Genomic DNA, 8,533 nt, shown 5'->3' on the forward strand with positions numbered 1-8,533 from the left:
TTTCTCTTCATTTCTCTTTGTGAGTGAGTTTCTTTGGCTGTTCTGGGCTGTTGAGTGTTGATTTCACCATTATTCTTGGGGTTTTTTTCTTCTATGCTGTGTGACCTGTGAAGGTTTTGTGTTACAGTAAAGGGTCAAGCTTGAACCCCTAAGGTGGGAGACCCAAGTCCAGGACTTTGGGCCACCAGAGAACTCCCAACTCCATGAAATATTAATCGACAAGAGCTCTCCCAAAGGTCTCTATCTGAACAAAAAGACCAAGCTCCACTCAAAGGCTGGCAAAATCCAGTGCTGGATGCCTCAAACCAAACCTTTAGCACAACAAGAACACAACCCAGCCAATTAGCAGACTGGCTGCCCAAAGCAATACCAAGCCTATTGACACCCCAAAACAAATTACTGGACATGGCATTGCCCTTCAGAGAGATACAATCCAACTCCATACACAAGAACACAGGCATAAGTCCCCCCAACCAGGAAACCTTCACAAGGCACAGATACAACCCCACCCATGGTGAGCAGGCTCCACAATTAAGAGGAACTAAGACCTTCCAACCTGCAGAAAGGAGACTCCAAATACAGTAAATTAAACAAAATGAAAAGAGAGAGAAACATACAGCAGTTGAAGGAACATGGTAAAAACCCACAAGAGCAAACAAATGAAGAGGAAATAGACAGTTTGCCTGAAAAAAAGAATTCAAAGTAATAATAGTAATGATGATCCAAAAGCTTGAAAATAAAACAGAGGCACAGATAGACAGGAGGCACAGATTGAGAAGATACAAGAAATGTTTAACAAGGACCTAAAAGAAGTAAAGAATTGAAAATCATCAATGAACAGCAAAATAATTGAGATTGAAAATACATTAGAAGGAAACAATAGCAGAATAGCTGAGGTAGAGCTGCAAGATAGAATGGTGAAAATAAATGAAGCAAAGCAGAATAAAGAAAAGAAAATGAAAAGAAATGAGGACAGCCTCAGAGACCTCTAGGACAACATTAAGTGCAGCAACATTTGAACTATAGGGGTCACAGAAGAAGAGGAGAAGAAGAGAAGAAGAAGAGAAAACGTTTGAGAATATATTTGAGGAGATTATAGATGAAAACTTCCCCAACATGGGAAAGGAAATAACTACCCAAGTCCAGGAAGCCCAGAGACTCTCACACAGGCTAAACCCAAGGAGAAACATGCTAAAACACATATTAATCAAAATAATGAAAATTAAACACAAAGAACAAATATTAAGAGCAGCAAGGGAAAATGAACAAATAACATACAAGGGAATCCCCATAAGGATAACAGTTGATCTTTCAACAGAAACTATGCAGGCCAGAAGGAAGTGCAGGATATACTTAAAGTGATGAAAAGAAAAAACTTATAACCAAGATTGCTCTATCCAGCACTGATTTTATTCAGATTCAAAGGAGAAATCAAAATCTTTACAGACAAGCAAAAGTTAAAAGAATTCAGCACCACCAAAACAGGGCTTCCCTGGTAGCTCAGCCAGTAAAGAATCTGCCTGCAATGCAGGAGACCCTGGTTCAATTCTTGAGTTAGGAAGATCCACTGGAAGAAGTATAGGCTACCCACTGGAAGAGGGATAGTCTACCCACTCCAGAATTTTTGGGTTTCCATGGTGGCTCATCTGGTAAAGAATCCACCTGCAATGTGGGAGACCTGGGTTTGATCCCCGGGTTGGGAAGATCCCCTGAAGAAGGGAGCAGCTACCCTGAATACTCCAGTATTCTGGCCTGGAGAAATCTGTGGACAGTATAGTCTATTGGGTTACAAAGAGTTGGACATGATTAAGTCACTTTCACTTCACTAAACCAGCTTTACAACAAATGCTAAAGGAATTTTTAGACAGAAAACACAAGAGAAAGAAAAGGCCTACAAAAACAAACCCAAAATGATAAAGTAAATGGTAACAGAATCATCAGTTCAGTTCAGTTCAGTTCATTTGCTCAGTCGTGTCTGACTGTTTGTGACCCCATGAATCCCAGCACGCCAGGCCTCACTGTCCATCACCAACTCCCAGAGTTTACTCAAACTCATGTCCATTGAGTCGGTGATGCCATCCAGTCATCTGATCCTCTGTCGTCCCCTTCTCCTCCTGCCCCCAGTAGAATCATACATATCAATGCTTATCTTAAATATAAGTGGATTAACTGCTCCAACACAAAGATACTTATTGGCTGAATGGATACAAAAACAAGAACCCTATATATGCTGTCTACAAGAGACCCACCCCAGACCTACGGACACATACAGACTGAAAGTGAGGGGCTGGAAAAAGTATTGCATGCAATTGGAACTCAAAATATAGAGAGGGTAGCAATACTCATATCAGAAAAAAATAGACTTTAAAATAAGGGCCATTACAAGAGACAAGGTAGGACACTACATAATGGTGAATCCAAGATGGATATATAACAATTAAAAACATATGTGCACAACAAAGGAGCACCTCAAGGCAAATGCTAACAACTATTAAAGGGGAAGTCAACAGTAAGAAAATAATAGTGGGGGACATTAAAACCCCCCACACACCAATGGACAAGCCATCCAGAGAGAAAATTAATAAGGAAACACAAGCTTTAAATGACACATTGGAATAGTTGAGCCTAATTGCTATCTACAGGGCATTTCATCTAAAAACAGTAGATTTCACTTTTTCTCAAGTGTACATGGAACATTCTCCAGGGAAGTTAATATCTGGAGTCATAAATCAAGCCTTAGTAAATTTTTAAAAGTTGCAGTATTTCAAGCATCTTTTCTGACAACAGTGCTATAAGATTAGATATCAACTACAGGTAAAAGCAAAATATAAAAAGCACAAACACATGGAACCTAAACAATATGATTCTAAATAACTAGGAGGTCACAAGAAATTAAAAAGGAAATTAAAAATTATCTAGAAACAAGTGACAAAGGAAAAATGACAACTCAAAACCTATAAGATCAGTAACACCAGTGCTGAGAAGTTTGTAGCAATACAATCTTACCTCAGGAAACAAGAAAAATCTTTTTTTTTTTCATTTATTTTTATTAGTTGGAGGCTAATTACTTTACATCATTGTAGTGATTTTTGTCATACATTGACATGAATCAGCCATGGATTAACATGTATTCCCCATCCCGATCCCCCCCTCCCACCTCTCTCTCCACCTGATTCCTCTGGGTCTTCCCAGTGCACCAGGCCTGAGCACTCCTCTCATGCATCCAGCCTGGGCTGGTGATCTGTTTCACTATAGATAATATACATGTTTCGATGCTGTTCTCTCGAAACATCCCACCCTCGCCTTCTCCCACAGAGTCCAAAATTCTATTCTGTACATCTGTGTCTCTTTTTCTGTTTTGCATATAGGGTTATCTTTACCATCTTTCTAAATTCCATATATATGTGTTAGTATACTGTATTTGTTTTTATCTTTCTGGTTTACTTCACTCTGTATAAATGGGCTCCAGTTTCATCCATCTCATTAGAACTTATTCAGATCAATTCTTTTTAATGGCTGAGTAATATTCCATGGTGTATATGTACCACAGCTTCCTCATCCATTCGTCTGCTGATGGGCATCTAGGTTGCTTCCATGTCCTGGCTCTTAAAAACAGTGTTGCAATGAATATTGGGGTGCTCGTGTCTCTTTCAGATCTGGTTTCCTTGATGTGTATGCCCAGAAGTGGTATTGCTGGGTCATATGGCAGTTCTAATTCCAGTTTTTTAAGAAATCTCCACACTGTTCTCCATAGCGGCTGTACTAGTTTGCATTCCCACCAACAGTGTAAGAGGGTTCCCTTCTCTCCACACCCTCTCCAGCATTTATTGCTTGTAGACTTTTGGATAGCAGCCATCATGACTGGCGTGTAATGGTACCTCATTGTGGTTTTGATTTGCATTTCTCTGATAATGAGTGATGTTGAGCATCTTTTCATGTGTTTGTTAGCCATCTGTATGTTTTCTTTGGAGAAATGTCTGTTTATTTCTTTGGCTCATTTTTTGATTGGGTCATTTATTTTTCTGGAGTTGATCTGGAGGAGTTGCTTGTATATTTTTGAGATTAATCCTTTGTCTGTTGCTTCATTTGCTATTATTTTCTCCCAATCTGAGGGCTGTCTTTTCACCTTGCTTATAGTTTCCTTTGTTGTGCAAAAGCTTTTAAGTTCATTAGGTCCCATTTGTTTATTTTTGCTTTTATTTCCAATATTCTGGGAGGTGGGTCATAGAAGATCCTGCTGTGATTTATGTCGGAGAGTGTTTTGCCTATGTTCTCCTCTAGGAGTTTTATAGTTTCTGGTCTTACATTTAGATCTTTAATCCATTTTGAGTTTATTTTTGTGTATGGTGTTAGAAAGTGTTCTAGTTTCATTCTTTTACAAGTGGTTGACCAGTTTTCCCAGCACCACTTGTTAAAGAGGTTGTCTTTTTTCCATTGTATATCCTTGCCTCCTTTGTCGAAGATAAGTTGTCCATAGGTTCGTGAATTTATCTCTGGGCTTTCTATTCTGTTCCATTGATCTATATTTCTGTCTTTGTGCCAGTACCATACTATCTTGATGATTGTGGCTTTGTAGTAGAGCCTCAAGTCAGGCAGGTTGATTCCTCCAGTTCCATTCTTCTTTCTCAATATTACTTTGGCTATTTGAGGTTTTTTGTATTTCCATACAAATTGTGAAATTATTTGTTCTAAATCTGTGAAAAATACCATTGGTAGCTTGATAGGGATTGCATTGAATCTATAGATTGCTTTGGTATAGTATAGTATGGTATAGTATTGTATTGGTATAGTAATAGTATAGCCATTTTCACAATACTGATTCTTCCAATCCATGAACATGGTATATTTCTCCATCTGTTTGTGTCCTCTTTGATTTCTTTCATCAGTGTTTTATAGTTTTCTATGTATAGGTCTTTTGTTTCTTTGGGTAGATATACTCCTAAGTATTTTATTCTTTTTATTGCAATGGTGAATGGTATTGTTTCCTTAATTTCTCTTTCTGTTTTCTCATTGTTAGTGTATAGGAATGCAAGGGATTTCTGTGTGTTAACTTTATATCCTGCAACTTTACTATATTCGTTGATTAACTCTAGTAATTTTCTGGTAGAGTCTTTAGGGTTTTCTATGTAGCGGATCATGTCATCTGCAAACAGAGAGAGTTTCACTGCTTCTTTTCCTATCTGGATTCCTTTTACTTCTTTTCTGCTCTGATTGCTATGGCCAAAACTTCCAAAACTATGTTGAATAGTAGTGGTGAGAGTGGGCACCCTTGTCTTGTTCCTGATTTCAGGGGAAATGCTTTCAATTTTTCTCCATTGAGGGTAATGCTTGTTGTGGGTTTGTCATATATAGCTTTTATTATGTTGAGGTATGTTCCTTCTATTCCTGCTTTCTGGAGAGTTTTAATCATAAAAGGATGTTGAATTTTGTCAAAGGCTTTTTCTGCATCTATTGAGATAATCATATGGTTTTTATCTTTAAATTTGTTAATGTGGTATATTACATTGATTGATTTGCAGATATTAAAGAATCCTTGCATTCCTGGGATAAAGCCCACTTGGTCATGGTGTATGATCTTTTTAATATGTTGTTGGATTCTGTTTGCTCGCATTTTGTTAAGGATTTTTGCATCTATGTTCATCAGTGATATTTGCCTGTAGTTTTCTTTTTTGAATAGCTAACACCGCTCCTGCTCAAACTCTTCCAGAAAATTTCACAGGAAGGAAAACTCCAAAACTCATTCTGAGTTCACCATCACCCTGATACCAAAACCAGACAAAGATGTTACAAAAAGCCGCGGAATCGGGGTTCTGTTCCGCAGGATGGGGTTTGTGAAAGTTGTCAAGAACAAGGCCTACTTCAAGACATATCAAGTGAAATTCAGAAGAAGGCGAGAGAGCAAAACTGACTAGTATGCTCTGAAACGATTGGTTATCCAAGATAAAAATAAGTACAACACACCTAAATACAGAATGATTGTTCGTGTAATGAACAGAGATATCATTTGTCAGATTGCTTATGCCCATATAGAAGGAGATATGATAGTTTGTGCAGCTTATACTCCCAAAATATGGTGTGAAGGTTGGCCTGACAAATTATGCTGCAGCATATTGTACTGGCCTGCTGCTGGCCTGCAGGCTTCTTAATAGGTTTGGTATGGACAAAATTTATGAAGGCCAAGTCGAAGTGACTGGAGATGAATACAATGTGGAAAGTATTGATGGTCAACCTGGTGCCTTCACCTGTTACTTGGATGCAGGACTTGCCAGAACTACTGCTGGGAATAAAGTTTTTGGGGCCCTAAAGGGAGCTGCCAATGGAGGCTTGTCTATCCCTCACAGTACCAAACGGTTCCCTGGTTATGATTCAGAAAGCAAAGAATTCAGTGCTGAGGTACACCGAAAGCACATCATGGGTCAGAATGTTGCAGATTACATGCGTTACCTGATTGAAGAAGATGAAGATGCTTACAAGAAACAATTCTCTCAGTACATAAAGAACAACGTAACTCCAGACATGATGGAGGAGATGTATAAGAAAGCTCATGCTGCAATACGAGAGAATCCAGTGTATGAGAAGAAGCCTAAGAAAGAAGTTAAAAAGAAGAGGTGGAACCGTCCCAAAATGTCACTTGCCCAGAAGAAAGATCAGGTAGCTCAGAAGAAAGCAAGCTTCCTTAGAGCTCAGGAACGAGCTGCCGAGAGCCAAACCAAACCACAATTTTCTATCAAGATTTTTCAGATAAGACAATAATAAACTTATTGAACAAGTAGCTGTTTGTGTTAAGCTCTTGTTAATGAAACTTTGGAAAGCACCTGACAAAGCCAGTATTTTCCTTCCAGAAACAAGCATAGCTTTTCCCAGGGCTTACATATTGCCGGAAGGTTCATATCTGCTTCTTGGGCATCAGTTCCTCCTGACAGGAGTTAATTCAAGTCTGGCAAGCAACAGACAAACCTTCCACTAGAAGTATTTCTTCAATTCATTTATTGTAACCACATGATAAGTGGGAAGAAAAAGTACCTTCAAAGTTTACAATTTTAAAGTAAGAAAAACTGATGCTAATTCATGGCTTTAATTTTTCAGAGGAAGCTGTCCCATGAAGGTCATATAATTTTAACATTCATTTTAACCAGGTGAAAGCTATGAGCAGAAAATATTGGGTCTTTCTCACAAGAGATGTTTCTTTTTATAAAGTTGAAAGGCACATGCCTTTCAGATCTGAATAAACAAAAGAGCACATAAAAAAAAAAGTAAAAGGATTAAATGCACCAACCAAAAGATGTAAGTTGGCTGGGTGGATGAAAACATGTGTATGTCCACTTACCACATCAATCTTTTACCCTCCAAATTATATGCAATTATTTTATATTGTTAGGTTAATCATATTTCCAATATAGTTTTCAATTGTAATTATCTTTATCTTTTGTCTGGATATTGATTGTGAAAACTTATAAACATCTTTCACTATTGTGATTATGTAACTATTACTACATGAAATTAAAAGATGCTTGCTTTTTGGAAGAAAAGCTATGACAAACCTGGACAGTGTATTAAAAAGTAGAGACATTACTTTGCCAAAAAAGGTCCATATAGTCAAAGCTATGGTTTTTCCAATAGTCATGTATGGATGTGAGAGTTAGACCATAAAGAAAGATGAGCACTGAAGAATTGATGCTTTTGAACTGTGGTGTTGGAGAAGAGTCTTGAGAGTCCCTTGGACAGCAAGGAGATCCAACCAGTAAACTGTAAAGGAAATTTGTCCTGAATATTCATTAGAAGGACTGATGCTGAAGCTGAAGCTCCAATACTTTGGCCATCTGATGTGAAGAATTGACTCATTAGAAAAGACCCTGATGCTGGGCAAGACTGGAGACAGCAAGAGAAGGGGATGACAGAGGATGAGATGGTTGGACGGCATCACTGACTTGATGGACATGCATTTGAGCAAGCTCTGGGAATTGGTCATGGACAGGGAAGCCTAGCATGCTGCTGTCCATAGGGTCGCAAAGAGTCGGACATGACTGAGTGACTAAACTGAACTATTATTCACTTAATACCACTGTATCAAGATTGATCAACAGAAGATAATAGAATTCTATATCACTAATAGTACAACTTAATATAAAAACCTGTAGTCCCTTTTTAAAATCCAGATGCATATCAGAATTATCTTGCAATTTTTTGAAAAATACAAATGCCCAGGTATTGCTTTTCTTCTCCAAAATCCAGATATGCTTCCAATGAGCAACGATGTTTAAAAACAACTTTACTATACTATGACCTTTTAATTTTATCTAGTTTATTTCATTTGTTCCATTTCATATTCACTGCTCCCACTTCATTTAGTTTATGCTTTCCAATTTCCCCATCTATTCTTTTTTCTTTGATGTTCTTTCTCAAGCTTTTATCAAGCATAGTAGAAACACTTTTGTATAGATATATATAAATTGTATAATATATACATTTTAGAAAACTTACAAACTTTTGCCTAACTAAATATTTATGACATTTTGATTCCATTTGTTTAACT

General features: G+C 37.7%; 1 pseudogene; it reads left to right on the plus strand.

Moving 5' to 3' along the window:
• Positions 1-5,797: 5,797 nt before the first annotated feature.
• LOC110130454 (large ribosomal subunit protein uL18 pseudogene) lies at positions 5,798-6,770 on the plus strand (annotated as a pseudogene).
• The last annotated feature ends 1,763 nt before the right edge of the window (positions 6,771-8,533 follow it).

The sequence above is a fragment of the Odocoileus virginianus genome, chromosome X (genome assembly GCF_023699985.2).
Source record: "Odocoileus virginianus isolate 20LAN1187 ecotype Illinois chromosome X, Ovbor_1.2, whole genome shotgun sequence".
In the NCBI taxonomy this organism is placed as follows: Eukaryota; Metazoa; Chordata; class Mammalia; order Artiodactyla; family Cervidae; genus Odocoileus; species Odocoileus virginianus.